The following is a 24,567-nucleotide window of genomic DNA, read 5'->3' on the forward strand; positions in this document are numbered from 1 at the left end:
GATTTAACAGCCATAATTCCAAACCAGTCAAGTTGGTTCATGCATTGGTGGTATAGTGGTGAGCATAACTGCTTCCCAAGCAGTTGACCTGGATTCGAATCCCGGCCAATGCAATACTTATGTAGTTTTATTTCTGGCATATCATACATTTTACAAACTATTTTGTAATGTTAGTGCAGAAAATGTAAAAAAAAAAGCTGAACCTGTAAGCATTGGTGGTATAGTGGTGAGCATAGCTGCCTTCCAAGCAGTTGACCCGGGTTCAATTCCCAGCCAATACAAAACATCGGTGTTTTTTTTTTTCAGGCACGTCATACTTTTTACTAACAATTTTGTAGGGTTAATGCAGAAAATGTGAAAAAAATGCTGGGTACCTTAAGCATTTTTGGTATAGTGGTGAGCAAACCTGCCTTCCAAGCAGTTGACCTGCGATTGATTCCTGGTCAATGCAATACTTATGCGTGGTTATTTTTCCTGGCACGTCTTACTTTTTACTAATAATTTCGTATTGTTAGTGCAGAAAATGTAAGAAAAAAAACATGGCTTCTGTAAGTGTTGGTGGTATAGTGGTGAGAATCGCTGCCTTCCAAGTAGTTGACCCGAATTCGATTCTCAGCCAACGCATGAATAGTTTATCACATTTGGTGATGCTTTTAGTCTGTTTTAATTTTTCGTGTTAAGTCTCAGGCTCTTCTTTCTTCTTAGAGTTTAGCAACCACGAAAATGAGAAAAAAATTGAAGAGAATATTTCTTAGCTTTTTTTCAACTGTCTCATCTAACTGATCTTCTGCTCTTCAGTTGTTGATTAAACAGTTTGTAGGGTTAGTCTCCAATATGAAAGCAATGTCAAGGTTGGCATTGGTGTCATGCTGGTGGGTGTAGTTGCTTTTAAAACAATAGGCCTTAGTTTAATTCTTGAAGAACTCATTGTTTTTTTGCATTTGGTGGTGTTTGGACTCTTTTTCACTTTCTGTGCTAAGGCTTATGCTTTTATTTCTTTCTTGGTAACACTTTAGCTACCTTAGTTGGCAAAAAGCAAAGCTAATTGAGAGAATTTGTAGGCAGAGGTGGAAAATCTACATAACTGATTCCAAAAACTCCTCTGTCTTTAGAGTTAGTGTTAAAAATGGCAGAGGTCTTTAGGGGTAATTTGGTGCTGGTGCTGACTCTTTGTAATCTTTTTGAGCTAAGGCTCATAGTGTACTTTCTTTCTTGGTAAGAGTTTAGTTACCTTATTGCAAAAAAAAAGTGAAAATAATTGAGAGAATTGTAAGAATTGGTGGAAAAGCTCCATAGCTGATTCACAAGAATTCATCTTTGAGTTTTGGACAATGCTTTGCCTTGTTTTTAAACTTTTTAGTAATTGGCTCTTTCAAGACTTATTCAGTCCTCCTTTTTTAAGTAAAACTTTAGCAGATTTAACAGCCAAAATCCCAAACCAGTCAAGTGGGTTCATGCATTGGTGGTATAGTGGTGAGCATTGCTGCTTCCCAAGCAGTTGACCCAGGTTCGATTTCCAGCCAATGCAATACTTATGTAGTTTTATTTCTGGCATATCATACATTTTACAAACTATTTTGTAATGTTAGTGCAGAAAATGTAAAAAAAAAGCTGACACTATAAGCATTGGTGGTATAGTGGTGAGCATAGCTGCCTTCCAAGCAGTTGACCTGGGTTCAATTCCCGGCCAATACAAAACATCAGTGTTTTTTTTTTTCAGGCACATCATACTTTTTACTAACAATTTTGTAGGGTTAGTGCAGAAAATGTGAAAAAAATGCTGGGTACCTTAAGCATTTTTGGTATAGTGGTGAGCAAACCTGCCTCTGTAAGTGTTGGTGGTATAGTGGTGAGAATCGCTGCCTTCCAAGTAGTTGACCCGAATTTGATTCTCAGCCAACACATGAATAGTTTATCACATTTGGTGATGCTTTTAGTCTGTTTTAATTTTTCGTGTTAAGTCTCAGGCTCTTCTTTCTTCTTAGAGTTTAGCAACCACGAAAATGAGAAAAAAATTGAAGAGAATATTTCTTAGCTTTTTTTCAACTGTCTCATCTAACTGATCTTCTGCTCTTCAGTTGTTGATTAAACAGTTTGTAGGGTTAGTCTCCAATATGAAAGCAATGTCAAGGTTGGCATTGGTGTCATGCTGGTGGGTGTAGTTGCTTTTAAAACAATAGGCCTTAGTTTAATTCTTGAAGAACTCATTGTTTTTTTGCATTTGGTGGTGTTTGGACTCTTTTTCACTTTCTGTGCTAAGGCTTATGCTTTTATTTCTTTCTTGGTAACACTTTAGCTACCTTAGTTGGCAAAAAGCAAAGCTAATTGAGAGAATTTGTAGGCAGAGATGGAAAATCTACATAACTGATTCCAAAAACTCCTCTGTCTTTAGAGTTAGTGTTAAAAATGCTAAAAATGGCAGAGGTCTTTAGGGGTAATTTGGTGCTGGTGCTGACTCTTTGTAATCTTTTTGAGCTAAGGCTCATAGTGTACTTTCTTTCTTGGTAAGAGTTTAGTTACCTTATTGCAAAAAAAAAGTGAAAATAATTGAGAGAATTGTAAGAATTGGTGGAAAAGCTCCATAGCTGATTCACAAGAATTCATCTTTGAGTTTTGGACAATGCTTTGCCTTGTTTTTAAACTTTTTAGTAATTGGCTCTTTCAAGACTTATTCAGTCCTCCTTTTTTAAGTAAAACTTTAGCAGATTTAACAGCCAAAATCCCAAAGCAGTCAAGTGGGTTCATGCATTGGTGGTATAGTGGTGAGCTTTGCTGCTTCCCAAGCAGTTGACCCAGGTTCGATTTCCAGCCAATGCAATACTTATGTAGTTTTATTTCTGGCATATCATACATTTTACAAACTATTTTGTAATGTTAGTGCAGAAAATGTAAAAAAAAAGCTGACACTATAAGCATAGGTGGTATAGTGGTGAGCATAGCTGCCTTCCAAGCAGTTGACCTGGGTTCAATTCCCGGCCAATACAAAACATCAGTGTTTTTTTTTTTCAGGCACATCATACTTTTTACTAACAATTTTGCAGGGTTAGTGCAGAAAATGTGAAAAAAATGCTGGGTACCTTAAGCATTTTTGGTATAGTGGTGAGCAAACCTGCCTTCCAAGCAGTTGACCTGCGATTGAATTCTGGTCAATGCAATACTTATGTGAGGTTTTTTTTCCTGGCACGTCTTACTTTTTACTAATAATTTCGTATTGTTAGTGCAGAAAATGTAAGAAAAAAACATGGCTTCTGTAAGTATTGGTGGTATAGTGGTGAGAATCGCTGCCTTCCAAGTAGTTGACCCGAGTTCGATTCTCAGCCAACGTATGAATTGTTTTTCACATTTGGTGATGCTTTTAGTCTGTTTTAATTTTTCGTGTTAAGTCTCAGGCTCTTCTTTCTTCTTAGAGTTTAGCAACCACGAAAATGAGAAAAAAATTGAAGAGAATATTTCTTAGCTTTTTTTCAACTGTCTCATCTAACTGATCTTCTGCTCTTCAGTTGTTGATTAAACACTTTGTAGGGTTAGTCTCCAATATGAAAGCAATGTCAGGGTTGGCATTGGTGTTATGTTGGTGGGTGTAGTTGCTTTTAAAACAATAGGCCTTAGTTTAATTCTTGAAGAACTCATTATTTTTTTGCATTTGGTGGTGTTTGGACTCTTTTTCACTTTCTGTGCTAAGGCTTATTCTTTTATTTCTTTCTTGGTAACACTTTAGCTACCTTAGTTGGCAAAAAGCAAAGCTAATTGAGAGAATTTGTAGGCAGAGGTGGAAAAGCTACATAACTGATTCCAAAAACTCCTCTGTCTTTAGAGTTAGTGTTAAAAATGCCAAAAATGGCAGAGGTCTTTAGGGGTAATTTGGTGCTGGTGCTGACTCTTTGTAATCTTTTTGAGCTAAGGCTCATAGTGTACTTTCTTTCTTGGTAAGAGTTTAGTTACCTTATTGGCAAAAAAGTGAAAATAATTGAGAGAATTGTAAGAATTGGTGGAAAAGCTCCATAGCTGATTCACAAGAATTCATCTTTGAGTTTTGGACAATGCTTTGCCTTGTTTTTAAACTTTTTAGTATTTGGCTCCTTCAAGGCATATTCAGTCCTCTTTTTTTTAAGTAAAACTTTAGCAGATTTAACAGCCATAATCCCAAACCAGTCAAGTTGGTTCATGCATTGGTGGTATAGTGGTGAGCATAGCTGCTTCCCAAGCAGTTGACTCGGGTTTGATTCCCAGCCAATGCAATACTTATGTAGTTTTATTTCTGGCATATCATACATTTTACAAACTATTTTGTAATGTTAATGCAGAAAATGTAAAAAAAAAAGCTGAACCTGTAAGCATTGGTGGTATAGTGGTGAGCATAGCTGCCTTCCAAGCAGTTGACCTGGGTTCAATTCCCAGCCAATACAAAACATCGGTGTTTTTTTTTTTCAGGCACGTCATACTTTTTACTAACAATTTTGTAGGGTTAGTGCAGAAAATGTGAAAAAAATGCTGGGTACCTTAAGCATTTTTGGTATATTGGTGAGCAAACCTGCCTTCCAAGCAGTTGACCTGCGATTGATTCCTGGTCAATGCAATACTTATGCGGGGTTTTTTTTCCTGGCACGTCTTACTTTTTACTAATAATTTTGTATTGTTAGTGCAGAAAATGTAAGAAAAAAACATGGCTTCTGTAAGTGTTGGTGGTATAGTGGTGAGAATCGCTGCCTTCCAAGTAGTTGACCCGAATTTGATTCTCAGCCAACGCATGAATAGTTTATCACATTTGGTGATGCTTTTAGTCTGTTTTAATTTTTCGTGTTAAGTCTCAGGCTCTTCTTTCTTCTTAGAGTTTAGCAACCACGAAAATGAGAAAAAAATTGAAGAGAATATTTCTTAGCTTTTTTTCAACTGTCTCATCTAACTGATCTTCTGCTCTTCAGTTGTTGATTAAACAGTTTGTAGGGTTAGTCTCCAATATGAAAGCAATGTCAAGGTTGGCATTGGTGTCATGCTGGTGGGTGTAGTTGCTTTTAAAACAATAGGCCTTAGTTTAATTCTTGAAGAACTCATTGTTTTTTTGCATTTGGTGGTGTTTGGACTCTTTTACACTTTCTGTGCTAAGGCTTATGCTTTTATTTCTTTCTTGGTAACACTTTAGCTACCTTAGTTGGCAAAAAGCAAAGCTAATTGAGAGAATTTGTAGGCAGAGATGGAAAATCTACATAACTGATTCCAAAAACTCCTCTGTCTTTAGAGTTAGTGTTAAAAATGCTAAAAATGGCAGAGGTCTTTAGGGGTAATTTGGTGCTGGTGCTGACTCTTTGTAATCTTTTTCAGCTAAGGCTCATAGTGTACTTTCTTTCTTGGTAAGAGTTTAGTTACCTTATTGCAAAAAAAAAGTGAAAATAATTGAGAGAATTGTAAGAATTGGTGGAAAAGCTCCATAGCTGATTCACAAGAATTCATCTTTGAGTTTTGGACAATGCTTTGCCTTGTTTTTAAACTTTTTAGTAATTGGCTCTTTCAAGACTTATTCAGTCCTCCTTTTTTAAGTAAAACTTTAGCAGATTTAACAGCCAAAATCCCAAACCAGTCAAGTGGGTTCATGCATTGGTGGTATAGTGGTGAGCATTGCTGCTTCCCAAGCAGTTGACCCAGGTTCGATTTCCAGCCAATGCAATACTTATGTAGTTTTATTTCTGGCATATCATACATTTTACAAACTATTTTGTAATGTTAGTGCAGAAAATGTAAAAAAAAAAGCTGACACTATAGGCATAGGTGGTATAGTGGTGAGCATAGCTGCCTTCCAAGCAGTTGACCTGGGTTCAATTCCCGGCCAATACAAAACATCAGTGTTTTTTTTTTTCAGGCACATCATACTTTTTACTAACAATTTTGCAGGGTTAGTGCAGAAAATGTGAAAAAAATGCTGGGTACCTTAAGCATTTTTGGTATAGTGGTGAGCAAACCTGCCTTCCAAGCAGTTGACCTGCGATTGATTTCTGGTCAATGCAGTACTTATGTGAGGTTTTTTTTCCTGGCACGTCTTACTTTTTACTAATAATTTCGTATTGTTAGTGCAGAAAATGTAAGAAAAAAACATGGCTTCTGTAAGTATTGGTGGTATAGTGGTGAGAATCGCTGCCTTCCAAGTAGTTGACCCGAGTTCGATTCTCAGCCAACGTATGAATTGTTTTTCACATTTGGTGATGCTTTTAGTCTGTTTTAATTTTTCGTGTTAAGTCTCAGGCTCTTCTTTCTTCTTAGAGTTTAGCAACCACGAAAATGAGAAAAAAATTGAAGAGAATATTTCTTAGCTTTTTTTCAACTGTCTCATCTAACTGATCTTCTGCTCTTCAGTTGTTGATTAAACACTTTGTAGGGTTAGTCTCCAATATGAAAGCAATGTCAGGGTTGGCATTGGTGTTATGCTGGTGGGTGTAGTTGCTTTTAAAACAATAGGCCTTAGTTTAATTCTTGAAGAACTCATTGTTTTTTTGCATTTGGTGGTGTTTGGACTCTTTTTCACTTTCTGTGCTAAGGCTTATTCTTTTATTTCTTTCTTGGTAACACTTTAGCTACCTTAGTTGGCAAAAAGCAAAGCTAATTGAGAGAATTTGTAGGCAGAGGTGGAAAAGCTACATAACTGATTCCAAAAACTCCTCTGTCTTTAGAGTTAGTGTTAAAAATGCCAAAAATGGCAGAGGTCTTTAGGGGTAATTTGGTGCTGGTGCTGACTCTTTGTAATCTTTTTGAGCTAAGGCTCATAGTGTACTTTCTTTCTTGGTAGGAGTTTAGTTACCTTATTGGCAAAAAAGTGAAAATAATTGAGAGAATTGTAAGAATTGGTGGAAAAGCTCCATAGCTGATTCACAAGAATTCATCTTTGAGTTTTGGACAATGCTTTGCCTTGTTTTTAAACTTTTTAGTATTTGGCTCCTTCAAGGCATATTCAGTCCTCTTTTTTTTAAGTAAAACTTTAGCAGATTTAACAGCCATAATCCCAAACCAGTCAAGTTGGTTCATGCATTGGTGGTATAGTGGTGAGCATAGCTGCTTCCCAAGCAGTTGACCTGCGATTGATTCCTGGTCAATGCAATACTTATGCGGGGTTTTTTTTCCTGGCACGTCTTACTTTTTACTAATAAATTCGTATTGTTAGTGCAGAAAATGTAAGAAAAAAACATGGCTTCTGTAAGTGTTGGTGGTATAGTGGTGAGAATCGCTGCCTTCCAAGCAGTTGACCCGGGTTCGATTTCTGGCCAACGCATGAATTGTTTTTCACATTTGGTGATGCTTTTAGTCTGTTTTAATTTTTCGTGTTAAGGTTCATGCTCTTCTTTCTTCTTAGAGTTTAGCAACCACGAAAATGAGAAAAAAATTGAAGAGAATATTTCTTAGCTTTTTTTCAACTGTCTCATCTAACTGATCTTCTGCTCATCAGTTGTTGATTAAATACTTTGTAGGGTTAGTCTCCAATACGAAAGCAATGTCAGGGTTGCCATAGGTGTTATGCTGGTGGGTGTAGTTGCTTTTAAAACAATAGGCCATAGATTAATTCTTGAAGAACTCATTGTTTTTTTGCATTTGGTGGTGTTTGGAATCTTTTTCACTTTCTGTGCTAAGGCTTATGCTTTTATTTCTTTCTTGGTAACACTTTAGCTACCTTAGTGGGCAGAAATCAAAGCTTATTGAGAGAATTTGTAGGCAGAGGTGGAAAAGCTACATAACTGATTCCAAAAACTCCTCTGTCTTTAGAGTTAGTGTTAAAAATGCCAAAAATGGCAGAGGTCTTTAGGGGGAATTTGGTGCTGGTGCTGACTCTTTGTAATCTTTTTGAGCTAAGGCTCATAGTGTACTTTCTTTCTTGGTAAGAGTTTAGTTACCTTATTGGCAAAAAAGTGAAAATAATTGAGAGAATTGTAAGAATTGGTGGAAAAGCTCCATAGCTGATTCACAAGAATTCATCTTTGAGTTTTGGACAATGCTTTGCCTTGTTTTTAAACTTTTTAGTATTTGGCTCCTTCAAGGCATATTCAGTCCTCCTTTTTTTAAGTAAAACTTTAGCAGATTTAACAGTGATAATCCCAAACCAGTCAAGTTGGTTCATGCATTGGTGGTATAGTGGTGAGCATAGCTGCTTCCCAAGCAGTTGACCTGGGTTCGATTCCCAGCCAATGCAATACTTATGTAGTTTTATTTCTGGCATATCATACATTTTACAAACTATTTTGTAATGTTAGTGCAGAAAATGTAAAAAAAAAAGCTGACCCTGTAAGCATTGGTGGTATAGTGGTGAGCATAGCTGCCTTCCAAGCAGTTGACCTGGGTTCAATTCCCAGCCAATACAAAACATCGGTTTTTTTTTTTTTTCAGGCACGTCATACTTTTTACTAACAATTTTGTAGGGTTAGTGCAGAAAATGTGAAAAAAATGCTGGGTACCTTAAGCATTTTTGGTATAGTGGTGAGCAAACCTGCCTTCCAAGCAGTTGACCTGCGATTGATTCCTGGTCAATGCAATACTTATGTGGGTTTTTTTTTCCTGGCACGTCTTACTTTTTACTAATAATTTCGTATTGTTAGTGCAGAAAATGTAAGAAAAAAACATGGCTTCTGTAAGTGTTGGTGGTATAGTGGTGAGAATCGTTGCTTTCCAAGTAGTTGACCCGAGTTTGATTCTCAGCCAAGGCATGAATTGATTTTCACATTTGGTGATGCTTTTAGTCTGTTTTAATTTTTCGTGTTAAGTCTCAGGTTCTTCTTTCTTCTTAGAGTTTAGCAACCACGAAAATGAGAAAAAAATTGAAGAGAATATTTCTTAGATTTTTTTCAACTGTCTCATCTAACTGATCTTCTGCTCTTCAGTAGAGATGAGCGTTGTTCTACTCGAAATGTTCGCCAATCTCAAATTCGAGCTGTTTTGGGCGGTGTTCGAGCCGTTTGGCGAACACGAACAATTTGAGAAAAATTCGGCTGTTCGAGGTTATGTTCGATAACTGTTCATGCACCAAAATCATAACTGGATTTTTTCTCAGTAATGATGAAAATTAATGTTAATACGCAGTTTGAGTGTACAGCGGGGTGGGGGGAGGGGCAGGGGATGGATCTCTGCAGGAACAATGAAGATCTCCATTTTTTTTTCTCTTTCCCGCATTTGCAGTGGGGAGGTGCAATCTGTCAGCCCATCAGCAGCGCACACACGGAGCGAAGTGCTTTTTTTCACACAAGCAAGGGCATGTGTCATTGGCAGTGTATGTCACATGTCCTTGCCCTATAAGACCAAGCCATTTTCCCCGTCGCCACCATTTTCTCACTGCTGCAGCTGCGTGTTAGACGGCACCGCTGTTGCTGTGTGCACTATACCTTGTTAATTTCAAGCCAAGTTTCGCACAAATATACAGATAGCTTGGAAGTAGGGAATAGTTGTGATTGCAGTCCTTTTAAGGACTAGGTTACAGCATTTCCTACGACTTTTATCAGGCAGGTCTGTGCTCTTAAATAGATAGATTGTGGGAGTAAAGACTAATTGTAATTGGAGTCCTTTTCAGGACTAGGTTACATCAGTTCCTATCAGTTTTTGCCAGGCAGGTCTGTGCCAGTGCTGTGCAAGTTTTTTTCACAGCATTTGGCTGAATCTAGCAAAGCTAATCCTTCTTGGCCTATTGCAGAGTGTGTTAGTCAGTGGAGTAGCCTATCTGTGTTGCAAGATATACCAACTGTGTATAGAACACCAATTTTTTTACTGCACCTAGTGAAGTAAAATCTTTTGGGCATAGCATCATTCTATTAGTCCATCTATACTGACCTCCATCAGGTTGCAAATTGAATATAATTTTTTTCTGCATCTAGCTCTGAAAAAATATTGGGCTTCTAGCTGTGTGTGGGACTTGTTGTATTAGTCCATCTATACTGACCTCCATCAGGTTGCAAACTGCATATATTTTTTTCTTCATCTACCTCTGAAAAAATATTGGGCTTCTAGCTGTGTGTGGGACTTGTTCTATTAATCCATCTATACAGACCTCCATCAGGTTGCAAACTGAATATATTTTTTTCTGCATCTATCTCTGAAAAAATATTGGGCTTCTAGCTGTGTGTGGGACTTGTTCTATTAATCCATCTATACAGACCTCCATCAGGTTGCAAACTGAATATATTTTTTTCTGCATCTACCTCTGAAAAAATATTGGGCTTCTAGCTGTGTGTGGGACTTGTTCTATTAATCCATCTATACAGACTTCCATCAGGTTGCAAACTGAATATATTTTTTTCTGCACCTACCTCTGAAAAAATATTGGGCTTCTAGCTGTGTGTGGGACTTGTTCTATTAATCCATCTATACAGACCTCCATCAGGTTGCAAACTGAATATATTTTTTTCTGCATCTACCTCTGAAAAAATATTGGGCTTCTAGCTGTGTGTGGGACTTGTTCTATTAATCCATCTATACAGACCTCCATCAGGTTGCAAACTGAATATATTTTTTTCTGCATCTACCTCTGAAAAAATATTGGGCTTCTAGCTGTGTGTGGGACTTGTTGTATTAGTCCATCTATACTGACTACCATCAGGTTGCAAACTGAATATATTTTTTTCTGCATCTACCTCTGAAAAAATATTGGGCTTCTAGCTGTGTGTGAGACTTGTTCTATTAATCCATCTATACAGACCTCCATCAGGTTGCAAACTGAATATATTTTTTTCTGCATCTACCTCTGAAAAAATATTGGGCTTCTAGCTGTGTGTGAGACTTGTTCTATTAATCCATCTATACAGACCTCCATCAGGTTGCAAACTGAATATATTTTTTTCTGCATCTACCTCTGAAAAAATATTGTTCTTCTAGCTGTGTGTGGGACTTGTTGTATTAGTCCATCTATACTGACCTCCATCAGGTTGCAAACTGAATATATTTTTTTCTGCATCTACCTCTGAAAAAATATTGGGCTTCTAGCTGTGTGTGGGACTTGTTCTATTAATCCATCTATACAGACCTTCATCAGGTTGCAAACTGAATATATTTTTTTCCTCATCTACCTCTGAAAAAATATTGGGCTTCTAGCTGTGTGTGGGACTTGTTCTATTAATCCATCTATACAGACCTCCATCAGGTTGCAAACTGAATATATTTTTTTCTGCATCTACCTCTGAAAAAATATTTGGCTTCTAGCTGTGTGTGGGACTTGTTCTATTAATCCATCTATACAGACCTCCATCAGGTTGCAAACTGAATATATTTTTTTCTGCATCTACCTCTGAAAAAATATTGGGCTTCTAGCTGTGTGTGGGACTTGTTCTATTAATCCATCTATACAGACCTCCATCAGGTTGCAAACTGAATATATTTTTTTCTGCATCTACCTCTGAAAAAATATTGGGCTTCTAGCTGTGTGTGGGACTTGTTGTATTAGTCCATCTATACTGACCTCCATCAGGTTGCAAACTGAATATATTTTTTTCTGCATCTACCTCTGAAAAAATATTGGGCTTCTAGCTGTGTGTGGGACTTGTTCTATTAATCCATCTATACAGACCTCCATCAGGTTGCAAACTGAATATATTTTTTTCTGCATCTACCTCTGAAAAAATATTGGGCTTCTAGCTGTGTGTGGGACTTGTTCTATTAATCCATCTATACAGACCTCCATCAGGTTGCAAACTGAATATATTTTTTTCTGCATCTACCTCTGAAAAAATATTGGGCTTCTAGCTGTGTGTGGGACTTGTTCTATTAATCCATCTATACAGACCTCCATCAGGTTGCAAACTGAATATTTTTTTTTCTGCATCTACCTCTGAAAAATTATTGGGCTTCTAGCTGTGTGTGGGACTTGTTCTATTAATCCATCTATACAGACCTCCATCAGGTTGCAAACTGAATATATTTTTTTCTGCATCTACCTCTGAAAAAATATTGGGCTTCTAGCTGTGTGTGGGACTTGTTCTATTAATCCATCTATACAGACCTCCATCAGGTTGCAAACTGAATATATTTTTTTCTGCATCTACCTCTGAAAAAATATTGGGCTTCTAGCTGTGTGTGGGACTTGTTCTATTAATCCATCTATACAGACCTCCATCAGGTTGCAAACTGAATATATTTTTTTCTGCATCTACCTCTGAAAAAATATTGGGCTTCTAGCTGTGTGTGGGACTTGTTCTATTAATCCATCTATACAGACCTCCATCAGGTTGCAAACTGAATATATTTTTTTCTGCATCTACCTCTGAAAAAATATTGGGCTTCTAGCTGTGTGTGGGACTTTCTCTATTAGTCCATCTATACTGATCTCCATCAGGTTGCAAATTAAAAATAATTTTTTTCTGCATCTACCTCTGAAAAAATATTGGGCTTCTAGCTGTGTGTGGGACTTTCTCTATTAGTCCATCTATACTGACCTCCATCAGGTTGCAAATTAAAAATAATTTTTATCTGCATCTAGCTCTGAAAAAATATTTGGCCTTCTAGCAGTGTGTGGGACTTTCTCTATTAGTCCATCTATACTGACCTCCATCAGGTTGCAAATTGAATATAATTTTTTTCTGCATCTAACCCAGCCAATAGTTTTGGCCTAATACCACAGTTTGGCCACTCAGCTCTGCTCGGTTCCCATCCATTGTTTTTTTGTGCAAACAACTCCAGAGTTGTGAATTAGTTAACCACCAAAATGAGTGGAAAAAGGCCTGCTGCTGGTGGAAAGGGGAATAGGCGTGTTGGGAAGGGGAAAAAAGGTTGTGTCCGTGGGGTAGGTGTTAAAGCAACAGTAACATCTGCAGAAGAAAGACCATCTTCCAGCCAAACTAAAATGTCTACTTCTTTTAGCGGACAATGTGATAAGATCCCTTTCTTACGGCCACGCCAATTGCTACAAATTCCAGATGAGGCACAAAAACAGCAGGTGCTTCAACGGATATCAAGTGCTCCTTTAAGTGGGCTCTCCTCCACATCAACTTCAACATCACAAATACTCCAGTCCTCAAAGGTGTCACCCCAATCGCACTTGCTTCCTCACAGCTCCCAAATCTCCAGCTGCCCGTCTGAGTATGAGGTAGAACAGATGGTTGAGTCTGCAGAGCTGTTTACTCATACTATAGCCTGGGAATCAGAGGTCGACTCCAGCGCTTCTGTGAATCCAGACGAGGAAATGATCTGCACTGATGCCCAGAATCTTTATGAGTCGGATCCAGGACCAGACGCAGAAGGTTCTGACCATAATGTAGACCCTCATTCCCAAACTGTAACTCCTGTTGGTGGAGACAATGAGGAAGACGATGATAAGACTCAAATACCTGATTGGAGCGACAACTTTAGTTTTTTGTCAGGGCAGGAACAGGTTGGCTCTGAGGACGACGGGTGTGATAACGCACAGGGTGATGATGATGAGGTTGGAGATCCCACTTACTGTCAACCCACAGTCAGCCAAGAGATGAGGTCAGCAGAGGAGGTGGAGGAAGATGCTAGTGACGACGAGGTCAGGTTGCGCCTTCCTGGACAGAGACGTAGTACTGGAAGCACGTCAACAACTGCATCCTCAAACACAACTCTGCCTCTCACCACAAGTCGTGGTGGCTCTTCAGGTCGCATGGGTGCTAAGCCTTGCATAGCCTGGGCATTTTTTCAGATCGATAAAGATGACCCAACTCGTGTTATCTGTAACATTTGTCAGCAAAAGCTAAGTAGAGGCCAAAAAATACATAGTTTGAGTACTTCATGCATGAACCGGCACATGGACATGAAGCATAAGTTGCAGTGGGAAGCTCAGTGTGCTACAATGCGGCCTAGCCGGCCTGGCCAACCACCGTCTCCCATATCTTGTGCATCCGCGGCCTCTTCATCCTCTGTGACTGGGGGGACAGCAGTCACACCTGTTTTGGGGCGCACACCTGCCACCTCTTTACCCGCAACAGCCAGCGTGATTGGCAGGTCATCATTTTCTTTGGAGGTGGTAACACCAGCTGGTGTTGAGCGCTGTCCGACATCGATAGCACCACCTTTGGATCAAGGCAACCTAACATGTCCGCCTGCATCTTCCTCACAGACCGGCAGTTTGCCGGGGACACCCTTATCAACCCCGTCTAAGCACAATAGCCAGCCCTCGGTCCCTCAGATGTGGACAAGTAAAAGACCATTTCCTCCTAGCCATGAGAAAGCTAAGAGGTTGAATTTCACCATCTGCAAGCTCTTGGCTACAGAAATGCTGCCTTTCCGCCTGGTGGACACAGAGGATTTTCGAGACCTTATGTCCGTCGCAGTGCCCCAGTACCAGATGCCCAGTCGGCACTACTTCTCAAAGAAAGGTGTGCCTGCGCTCCACCAGCATGTCACACACAACATCACCGCTTCTTTGAGAAACTCTGTGTGTGACAGGGTGCATTTCACCACAGACACTTGGACGAGTAGGCATGGACAGGAGCGTTACATGTCGCTGACTGGTCACTGGGTAACTATGGTGACAGCAGGACAAGGGGCTGCTGTCCAAGTCTTGCCGTCCCCACGAGTTGTGCGTCAATCCTCTTTATGTCAAAGTTCCTCCACTGCTTCTGCCTCCTCAACCTCCTCTCGGTCTTCCACCTGCACCCAAAGCCTGTCTGGTCATGCCACAAGCTTTCTAACTGCGCAGAAGGGATTCTGCACACCTCCTTACTATGCTGGCAGTAGGGCTCAACGTCATCAGGCGGTTTTTACATTGAAATGTCTGGGAAATTTGAGTCACACAGCTGAGGAGTTGTGGTCAGCTCTGGAGAACCAATTTCATGAATGGTTGTCTCCACTGGACCTGAAACAAGGGAAGGCCGTGTGCGACAATGCTGCAAACCTGGGTGCGGCCCTTCGTCTGGGCAATGTCACACACGTGCCTTGTATGGCTCACGTGTTGAACCTGGTTGTCCAGCAATTTTTAGACCACTATCCCAGACTAGATGGCCTTCTGCAGAGGGCACGGTCGCTGTGTGCTCACTTTCGCCGTTCGCAGCCCGCAGCTCAGCGACTTACATCTCTACAGAAGTCGTTGGGCCTGCCACTTCACCGGCTAAAATGCGATGTGCCTACCCAGTGGAATTCAACTCTGCACATGTTGCAGCGACTGTGGCAGCACCGACAAGCCCTGGTGCAATACGTTCTGACGTATAGCCTGGGCCAACGAGATCCAGAGGTGGGGCAAATCACGCTGGAGGAGTGGTCTCAGATCAGGGACCTATGCACCCTTCTGCACAGTTTTGAAATGGCGACGAAGATGTTTAGTGCTGACGATGCCATTATCAGCATGACTATTCCGGTGATTTACATGCTGGAGCACATGTTAAACAGAATTCGGAGTCAGGTGGTGGCACAAGAGGAGGTGGAGGAAGTAGAGGAGGAGGAGTTGTATGCGGAAGGGCTAACATCTGCAAGGTCCAGACGGTCGGCAGCACCAAGGCGGCAGGCATGTGAGGGTGGGGGAGATGGTTTTACCAGGGCGCATGGTAGCAGCCAAACTAGTGAGGAAGGTGCAGGAGCCCAGGAAGAAGTGGAGGACGAACTGATGGAAGACTCATCAGATGAGGGAGACCTTGATCACATTTTTGTTGTGCGAGGTTGGGGGGAGAGGACAGAGGAAGGAAGCATGATTGTTACCTCGCCACCAACACAACAGGGACTTGGTGCTCCTGGATGCGCAACACACATGAGTGCCTTCTTGCTGCACTACCTGCAACATGACCCTCGAATTGTGAGAATTAGAAATAATCCTGACTACTGGGTTGCCACACTGTTAGATCCCCGGTACAAAAGTAAATTTGCAGAAATTATTCCTGCCATAGAAAGGGATGCACGCATGCAGGAGTATCAGCAGAGACTGTTGCAGAATCTTACATGTGCTTTTCCACAAAATACCAGTGGTGCACGTAGTGAATCTCACAGTTCCAACTTGCCAACCGTGGGACCGTCAAGTGTTCAGCACTCAAACCGTAACAGAACCACAGTATCTGCTGGTAACATCAATTTTGCGGAATCATTTCACCACTTTTTTAGCCCATCCTTTGCAAGGCCACAGGAGACAAGAAGTTTGACACATAGTCAACGCCTAGAGACGATGGTACAGGAGTATCTCCAAGTAAACATTGAAGCCACGACTGTGTCACTGGACCCTGGCTCTTTTTGGGCTTCCAATCTGGATAAATGGCCGGAGCTAGCCACTTACGCCTTGGAGATCTTGTCATGCCCCGCAGCCAGCGTTCTGTCTGAACGTGTGTTCAGCGCTGCTGGTGGTGTGCTGACAGATAAGCGCACGCGGCTCTCCACTGATAATGTAGACAGACTCACGTTCATAAAGATGAACAAATCATGGATCCGAAACGACTTTTCTACCCCTGTGTCATCCTGGGGAGAGTAAAAGCTTGATGATTGGTTAAAATCACCCTACCAACCGTTTTAAGCTTTCAAATTACTAATCATGTTTATCTGTATCTTGGCTGGAAAATAATTTGGGCTTTGTAGCAGTGTGCAGCACTGATCCTATTAGGCCATCTATACTAAAGCTTCACCAGATTTAAAATTAATAATAATTTTTAGCTGCATCTAGCCCGGAAAATAATTTTGGGGCTCCGAGATGCGCAAGACACATAAGTGCCTTCTTGCTGCACTACCTGCAGCATGACCCTCATATTGTCATAATTCGAAGTAATCATGACTACTGGGTTGCCACACTCTTAGATCCCCCAAACTTTTCGATCAACCTTTTCATTTTAATAAAGACCAAAAAAATGGTCATTTTTGAAATTATAAGCATTAGCAGGTTGTTAGAAACTGAAATCAAACAGTTTTCAACTCAAAACTTTATTCTAGGTGATGTTACATTTTCACATAGGACCCCTTGTTCGAGGAGCTTCTGAACTCTCTCGTCCATTGAATTTGTCAGGTTTTGGATGGTTTCTGCTTCAATTGTTTTGCATGAGGACAGAATACCCTCCCAGAGCTGTTGCTTAGATGTGAACTGCCTCCCGCCATCATAGACACTCCTTTTAATGATGCTCCAAAGGTTCTGAATGGGGTAGAGGTCAGGGGAGCATGGGGGTCACACCATAAGTTTGTCCCCTTTTATGCCCATATCAGCCAGAGATGCAGATGTTTTATGTGCAGCATGAGATGGTGCATTATCATGCAGAAAAATGATCTTGCTGTGAAATACACGGTTCTTCTTCTTGAACCAAGGCAGGAAGTGCTGTTTGAGAAAATCCACATACATTATGGAGTTCATCTTTAGCGCCTTCAGGGATCCTAAAGGGGCCGACAATCTCTCTCCCCATGATTCCAGCCCAAAACATTACTCCACCTCCTCCTTGTTGGCGCTGTAGCCGTGTTTGCGTGGGGTGTCCATCAACCAGCCATCCTCCACTCCATCCATCTGGACCATCGAGCGCTGCACGGCACTCATCCGTGAACAAAACAGTTTTGAAATCAGTCTTCATGTAATGTTTGGCCCACTGGAGCCGTTTCTGCTTGTGTGAAGTGGATAGAGGAGGTCGACAGGATGGCGTATGCACAGCTGCAAACCTCTGAAGGACCCTGCATCTTGTTGTTCGGGGGACGTTGAAGGCACAAGCAGCTTCAAAAACTTGTCTGCTGCTATGACAAGGCTTTTTTGCCGCTGCTCTTTCAACCTGACGTAATTGCCTGTAGCAAAGAGTCCTCAATTTGCCCTTATCAGCACGCACACATGTGTACTGTGAATCAGCTACATACTTCTTGATTGCCAAGACACTTCATCCTGATCATCGCACAATGTTGATTGTAGTCATGCCTTGACCTAAACACTCCACAATTTGTTGCTTCTCAGCAGCCGACACATCCTTTTTCTTTCCCATTTTGGCAGAAAATGTAGGCTGCTTAATAATGTGAGAGAGCCTTCTTAAGTAGTCTTGCCTTTCATTGGACACACCTGCCAAACTAATTAGCACAGGTGTCTGCAATTGCTTACAGTGATATAAAGAGCCCTGACACACATCACCATCAATGAGTTTAACTGACAAACAAACAAATTCTTCCCTTATCACTCCTAAACACTTTTTGCATAATAATTTGGAACACAGTGTACATGTGCTTTTCCACAAAACACCAGTGGTTCACGTAGTGAATCTTACAGTTCTAACTTGCCAACCGTGGTCTGTATGGAGTTGTTCAATAAAGGGCCCAAAATTAAGATAACATAGATGGGAGAGGTCTCTATGAATAGGAATTCCTAAGTATTTGATACCCTGTGAGGGCCAGGCAAAGGGAAAGTTGGACTGGATGGAATCCTATATGGAATCCTATATGGATTTGGGGAGGGAGACATCGAGGGCCTCAGACTTCGCTGCATTGATTTTAAAATTTGACCATGTAACAAAGTGATCTATTTCAGCCATAGCAGCATGGATGGATATATGTGATTGAGTGATATATACTAGGACATCATCAGCAAATAGAGAGCACTTGTACTCGGTGCCTCCCACCTCAATCCACCTAATATTGGGGTTATGGCGAATTGATGAGAGCAGGTGCTCCGTCACTAGGATGTATAAGAGAGGGGACAGAGGACATCCCTGCCTTGTCCCATTGGTGATTGTGAAAGGTGATGAAAATGTTCTGATGCACCCCCTGGGCCTTGGGACACCCGAAGCCGGACCCTTTTTGGTGGATGCTGGTGGTTGTAGTCTTCGTGGCGGCGACCCGGTTCCGTGGCTCAGGGTGGTCAAACCAGTGGCGGAACTATTTATGTGGTTTTGATGTTTAAATGTCCGACTACGCCACCCGTGGATTGCGGTCAGAGTGAACTGCCGCTACAGGGCAGACCGCTGAGGCTGGTGTTGTGGGTGCAGCAGAGCGTAGCATAACTCCCCACGGGAGGAGTATAGCCTCAGGGCAGTGTATGCGGAGGATGGGGGTGATGGTGCAGGGAAGGGCAGCAGCAGTAACGACACGGAGTCAGTGATGCAGTTCAGGGCCTTTACTCACAGTTCTTATTATCCAGACCACGTCTGCAGGTAACGGCTGCCCACGTCGTACTGTGCTCACCAGGTGAGGGGCTCAGACAACTCCCAGATAACTTTGGAGCACTTCACAGGACCCCCTTTGTGTGTCCTTTGTCTGGCCTTTCTTACCAACACTTCTGTCCGGCTGCCTCGGGCCTCCTCTTGGTAAACTTGGCGCCAGTTTCCCTGACCCTATGTGGTGCCTTCCTAGCGGGTGTAGCGAGGGGCTGCGCCACATAAAATGTCAGAGCCTCCGGTTTCTAGCTGAGGGTCGTTTCCTGCCTCCACTAGTTCGGGGACCGGTCTCCCCCTTTGGCCTGACCCCTCCATGCAGGTGGATTCGGGCGTGAGGTGGCGCACCCCTGGGATCCCTTCATTCCTCGTTCCTGGAGCCTTCTCCGCTCCTCTTCCTTCCTTCTCCCTCTTCCAGGCCTGGGCCTCTGTTACTCATGCAGAGCCCCTGCTCCCTGCCACTTCTGCTCAGACTTCTCTGCACTGAACTAAGATGGTGCCCACCTTTTATACTCCCTTCTCAATGCACCCAGGAACTGCTTCCTCCCTGCTCCTGCACTACAGGGTTCCCCTTCCTCAGTGCCCCCTCCCCCCACTCCAGCCAGGGACAGGGACTGTCGTGCCCATCTCAGGGGCATATTGGTCGCCCTGCCCCACGGCAATGTGGTGTAATGCATGCAGGTGTCGGGTCCTGATCCACACTCCATCCTTACCTGAGAGTGAGATATCACACCTCTGGGTGAGGTGAAATACCTCTGTAGCAACCGAGCCCTCAGGGTGCTACAGTTCCATTTATCTTCAGCCTAGGTGACGTATTGTGATACAGGGCCGTGATTTTGGCTATAAAATGGTCCCCTAGACCCCTACCCCAAGCGTTTTAAGAGAATCATATATGGCGTGCCAGGAGACTCTATGGAATGCTTTCTCAGCATCCAACGAGAGTATCTAATTACAAATTTTTAACTGCATCTAACCCAGGAAATACTTTGTGCCTAGTAGCAGTGTCTGCTAGTCAGCGGATTATCCCGGCTGTTAAGCAAGCTACACCACCTGTAGTTTGGACACTTAATTTTTTCAAAGGAAATGCTTCGGGACCACGGGATACTCAGTGAAGAGCATCAGGAGGCACCCCAAGGCATAGGGGATGGGACTGGCAGTAGGGTGCCTTGCGGTGGACAGCCGAGCTCGATCCTTAAAAAAGCTTTTTAACTGCAGCAGCTTTAGTGGACGCTACTGGAGCTGGAATTACGCGGCTGCTGGCATTAGACTTGCCCTCCAATAGATCCTTGTAAATGGATTTAAAGTGTATTCATTCAAATTAGAGAGACAATTTAAATTAAAAAGCTTAGAGCTGCCTCCACCACAGGGGGGCTCGCTCGACCCACCAGCGGACAGGCACCAGTAATGGGAGAGGGGGGCTGGCCATCAGGGTTCACCGCGGCTCTGGCACAAACCCGGCGACACGGAGGTGGCACGGGCAGGAGCGGACTGGCCGTGTCGGCTTCTCACTTTTTGGATTTTAGAAGGGCATGACATGCCTATATCTGTGTCTCCCCCTCCTTTTACTCCTCCACCTCTTTTATTTTCGCATGACTATATGTACTTGTCACTTTTCCATGTGTTAGTTATGTCTTCTGAGCAGTTTGTCAGCTTTTGGACACCTTTGAAGGTGTTTTCTATGTGTTTCTATGTGTTTTTGTTGCCTGCCATTGGTTTTAACGGTGTTCGACGGTGTTCTAAAGTGTTCGACGAACAGTTCGGCGAACACACGGGTGTTCGACGAACCGAACCGAACTCGAACACTATGGGGGTGGCTCAACACTACTCTTCAGTTGTTGATTAAACACTTTGTAGGGTTAGTCTCCAATATGAAAGCAATGTCAGGGTTGGCATTGGTGTTATGCTGGTGGGTGTAGTTGCTTTTAAAACAATAGGCCATAGTTTAATTCTTGAAGAACTCATTGTTTTTTTCCATTTGGTGGTGTTTGGAATCTTTTTCACTTTCTGTGCTAAGGCTTATGCTTTTATTTCTTTCTTGGTAACACTTTAGCTACCTTAGTTGGCAAAAAGCAAAGCTAATTGAGAGAATTTGTAGGCAGAGGTGGAAAAGCTGCATAACTGATTCCAAAAACTCCTCTGTCTTTAGAGTTAGTGTTAAAACTGCCAAAAATGGCAGAGGTCTTTAGGGGGAATTTGGTGCTGCTGTTGACTCTTTGTAATCTGTTTGAGCTAAGGCTCATAGTGTACTTTCTTTCTTGGTAAGAGTTTAGTTACCTTATTGGCAAAAAATGAAAATAATTGAGAGAAATGTAAGAATTGGTGGAAAAGCTACATAGCTGATTCACAAGAATTCATCTTTGAGTTTTGGACAATGCTTTGCCTTGTTTTTAAACTTTTTAGTAATTGGCTCTTTCAAGACATATTCAGTCCTCCTTTTTTAAGTAAAACTTTAGCAGATTTAACAGCCAAAATCCCAAACCAGTCAAGTGGGTTCATGCATTGGTGGTATAGTGGTGAGCATAGCTGCTTCCCAAGCAGTTGACCCGGGTTCGATTTCCAGCCAATGCAATACTTTTGTAGCTTTATTTCTGGCATATCATACATTTTACAAACTATTTTGTAATGTTAGTGCAGAAAATGTAAAAAAAAAAGCTGACCCTGTAAGCATTGATGGTATAGTGGTGAGCATAGCTGCCTTCCAAGCAGTTGACTCGGGTTCAATTCCCGGCCAATACCAAACATTGGTGTTTTTTTTTTTCGGTCACGCCATACTTTTTACTAACAAATTTGTAGGGTTAGTGCAGAAAATGTGAAAAAAATGCTGGGTACGTTAAGCATTTTTGGTATAGTGGTGAGCAAACCTGCCTTCCAAGCAGTTGACCTGCGATTGATTCCTGGTCAATGCAATACTTATGTGGGTTTTTTTTTCCTGGCACGTCTTACTTTTTACTAATAATTTCGTATTGTTAGTGCAGAAAATGTAAGAAAAAAACATGGCCTCTGTAAGTGTTGGTGGTATAGTGGTGAGCATATCTGCCGTCCAAGCAGTTGACCCGGGTTCGATTCCCGGCCAACACATGAATTGTTATTCACATTTGGTGATGCTTTTAGTCTGTTTTAATTTTTCGTGTTAAGGTTCATGCTCTTCTTTCTTCTTAGAGTTTAGCAACCACGAAAATGAGAAAAAAATTGAAGAGAATATTTCTTAGATTTTTTTCATCTGTCTCATCTAACTGATCTTCTGCTCTTCAGTTGTTGATTAAATACTTTGTAGGGTTAGTCTCCAATACGAAAGCAATATCAGGGTTGGCATTGGTGTCATGCTGGTGGGTGTAGTTGCTTTTAAAACAATAGGCCATAGTTTAATTCTTGAAGAACTCATTGTTTTTTTGCATTTGGTGGTGTTTGGAATCTTTTTCACTTTCTGTGCTAAGGCTTATGCTTTTATTTCTTTCTTGGTAACACTTTAGCTACCTTAGTGGGCAGAAAGCAAAGCTAATTGAGAGAATTTGTAGGCAGAGGTGGAAAAGCTACATAACTGATTCCAAAAACTCCTCTGTCTTTAGAGTTAGTGTTAAAAATGCCAAAAATGGCAGAGGTCTTTAGGGGGAATTTGGTGCTGCTGTTGACTCTTTGTAATCTGTTTGAGCTAAGGCTCATAGTGTACTTTCTTTCTTGGTAAGAGTTTAGTTACCTTATTGGCAAAAAAGTGAAAATAATTGAGAGAAATGTAAGAATTGGTGGAAAAGCTACATAGCTGATTCACAAGAATTCAACTTTGAGTTTTGGACAATGCTTTGCCTTGTTTTTAAACTTTTTAGTAATTGGCTCTTTCAAGACATATTCAGTCCTTATTTTTTAAGTAAAACTTTAGCAGATTTAACAGCCAAAATCCCAAACCAGTCAAGTGGGTTCGTGCATTGGTGGTATAGTGGTGAGCATAGCTGCTTCCCAAGCAGTTGACCCGGGTTCGATTTCCAGCCAATGCAATACTTATGTAGTTTTATTTCTGGCATATCATACATTTTACAAACTATTTTGTAATGTTAGTGCAGAAAATGTAAAAAAAAAAGCTGACCCTGTAAGCATTGGTGGTATAGTGGTGAGCATAGCTGTCTTCCAAGCAGTTGACCCGGGTTCAATTCCCGGCCAATACAAAACATCGTTTTTTTTTTTTTCAGGCACGTCATACTTTTTACTAACAATTTTGTAGGTTTAGTACAGAAAATGTGAAAAAAATGCTGGGTACCTTAAGCATTTTTGGTATAGTTGTGGGCAAACTTGCCTTCCAAGCAGTTGACCTGCGATTGATTCCTGGTCAATGCAATACTTATGTGGGTTTTTTTTTCCTGGCACGTCTTACTTTTTACTAATAATTTTGTATTGTTAGTGCAGAAAATGTAAGAAAAAAACATGGCTTCTGTAAGTGTTGGTGGTATAGTGGTGAGAATCGCTGCCTTTCAAGTAGTTGACCCGAGTTTGATTCTCAGCCAACGCATGAATTGTTTTTCACATTTGGTGAAGCTTTTAGTCTGTTTTAATTTTTCGTGTTAAGTCTCAGGCTCTTCTTTCTTCTTAGAGTTTAGCAACCACGAAAATGAGAAAAAAATTGAAGAGAATATTTCTTAGCTTTTTTTCAACTGTCTCATCTAACTGATCTTCTGCTCTTCAGTTGTTGTTTAAGCACTTTCTAGGGTTAGTCTCCAATATGAAAGCAATGTCAGGGTTGGCATTGGTGTTATGCTGGTGGGTGTAGTTGCTTTTAAAACAATAGGCCATAGTTTAATTCTTGAAGAACTCATTGTTTTTTTGCATTTGGTGGTGTTTGGACTCTTTTTCACTTTCTGTGCTAAGGCTTATGCTTTTATTTCTTTCTTGGTAACACTTTAGCTACCTTAGTTGGCAAAAAGCAAAGCTAATTGAGAAAATTTGTAGGCAGAGGTGGAAAAGCTACATAACTGATTCCAAAAACTCCTCTGTCTTTAGAGTTAGTGTTAAAAATGCCAAAAATGGCAGAGGTCTTTAGGGGGAATTTGGTGCTGGTGCTGACTCTTTGTAATCTTTTTGAGCTAAGGCTCATAGTGTACATTCTTTCTTGGTAAGAGTTTAGTTACCTTATTGGCAAAAAAGTGAAAAAAATTGAGAGAATTGTAAGAATTGGTGGAAAAGCTCCATAGCTGATTCACAAGAATTCATCTTTGAGTTTTGGACAATGCTTTGCATTGTTTTTAAACTTTTTAGTAATTGGCTCTTTCAAGACATATTCAGTCCTCCTTTTTTAAGTAAAACTTTAGCAGATTTAACAGCCATAATCCCAAACCAGTCAAGTTGGTTCGTGCATTGGTGGTATAGTGGTGAGCATAGCTGCTTCCCAAGCAGTTGACCCGGGTTTCATTCCTGGCCAATGCAATACTTATGTGGGTTTTTTTTTCCTGGCACGTCTTACTTTTTACTAATAATTTTGTATTGTTAGTGCAGAAAATGTAAGAAAAAAACATGGCTTCTGTAAGTGTTGGTGGTATAGTGGTGAGCATAGCTGCCTTCCAAGCAGTTGACCTGGGTTCGATTCCCAGCCAATGCA

At 41.2% G+C, this 24,567-nt stretch overlaps 6 non-coding genes across 6 annotated transcripts; all 6 read left to right on the forward strand.

Annotated features, from left to right (window-relative positions):
• The first annotated feature begins 41 nt into the window (after window positions 1-41).
• Window positions 42-113, forward strand: TRNAG-CCC (transfer RNA glycine (anticodon CCC)). Its single transcript has one exon. It is a non-coding gene; the product is annotated as a tRNA-Gly (tRNA).
• A 1,510-nt stretch (window positions 114-1,623) lies between these two features.
• On the forward strand, window positions 1,624-1,695 carry TRNAG-UCC (transfer RNA glycine (anticodon UCC)). The gene has a single exon. It is a non-coding gene; the product is annotated as a tRNA-Gly (tRNA).
• Window positions 1,696-4,334: 2,639 nt separating this feature from the next.
• On the forward strand, window positions 4,335-4,406 carry TRNAG-UCC (transfer RNA glycine (anticodon UCC)). The gene has a single exon. It is a non-coding gene; the product is annotated as a tRNA-Gly (tRNA).
• A 3,689-nt stretch (window positions 4,407-8,095) lies between these two features.
• On the forward strand, window positions 8,096-8,167 carry TRNAG-CCC (transfer RNA glycine (anticodon CCC)). The gene has a single exon. It is a non-coding gene; the product is annotated as a tRNA-Gly (tRNA).
• Window positions 8,168-8,263: 96 nt separating this feature from the next.
• TRNAG-UCC (transfer RNA glycine (anticodon UCC)) lies at window positions 8,264-8,335 on the forward strand. Its single transcript has one exon. It is a non-coding gene; the product is annotated as a tRNA-Gly (tRNA).
• Window positions 8,336-24,495: 16,160 nt separating this feature from the next.
• On the forward strand, window positions 24,496-24,567 carry TRNAG-UCC (transfer RNA glycine (anticodon UCC)). The gene has a single exon. It is a non-coding gene; the product is annotated as a tRNA-Gly (tRNA).

This window comes from Phyllobates terribilis, unplaced genomic scaffold (genome assembly GCF_046119375.1).
Source record: "Phyllobates terribilis strain yellow unplaced genomic scaffold, ASM4611937v1 Scaffold_3__8_contigs__length_932513732, whole genome shotgun sequence".
Lineage (NCBI taxonomy): Eukaryota > Metazoa > Chordata > Amphibia > Anura > Dendrobatidae > Phyllobates > Phyllobates terribilis.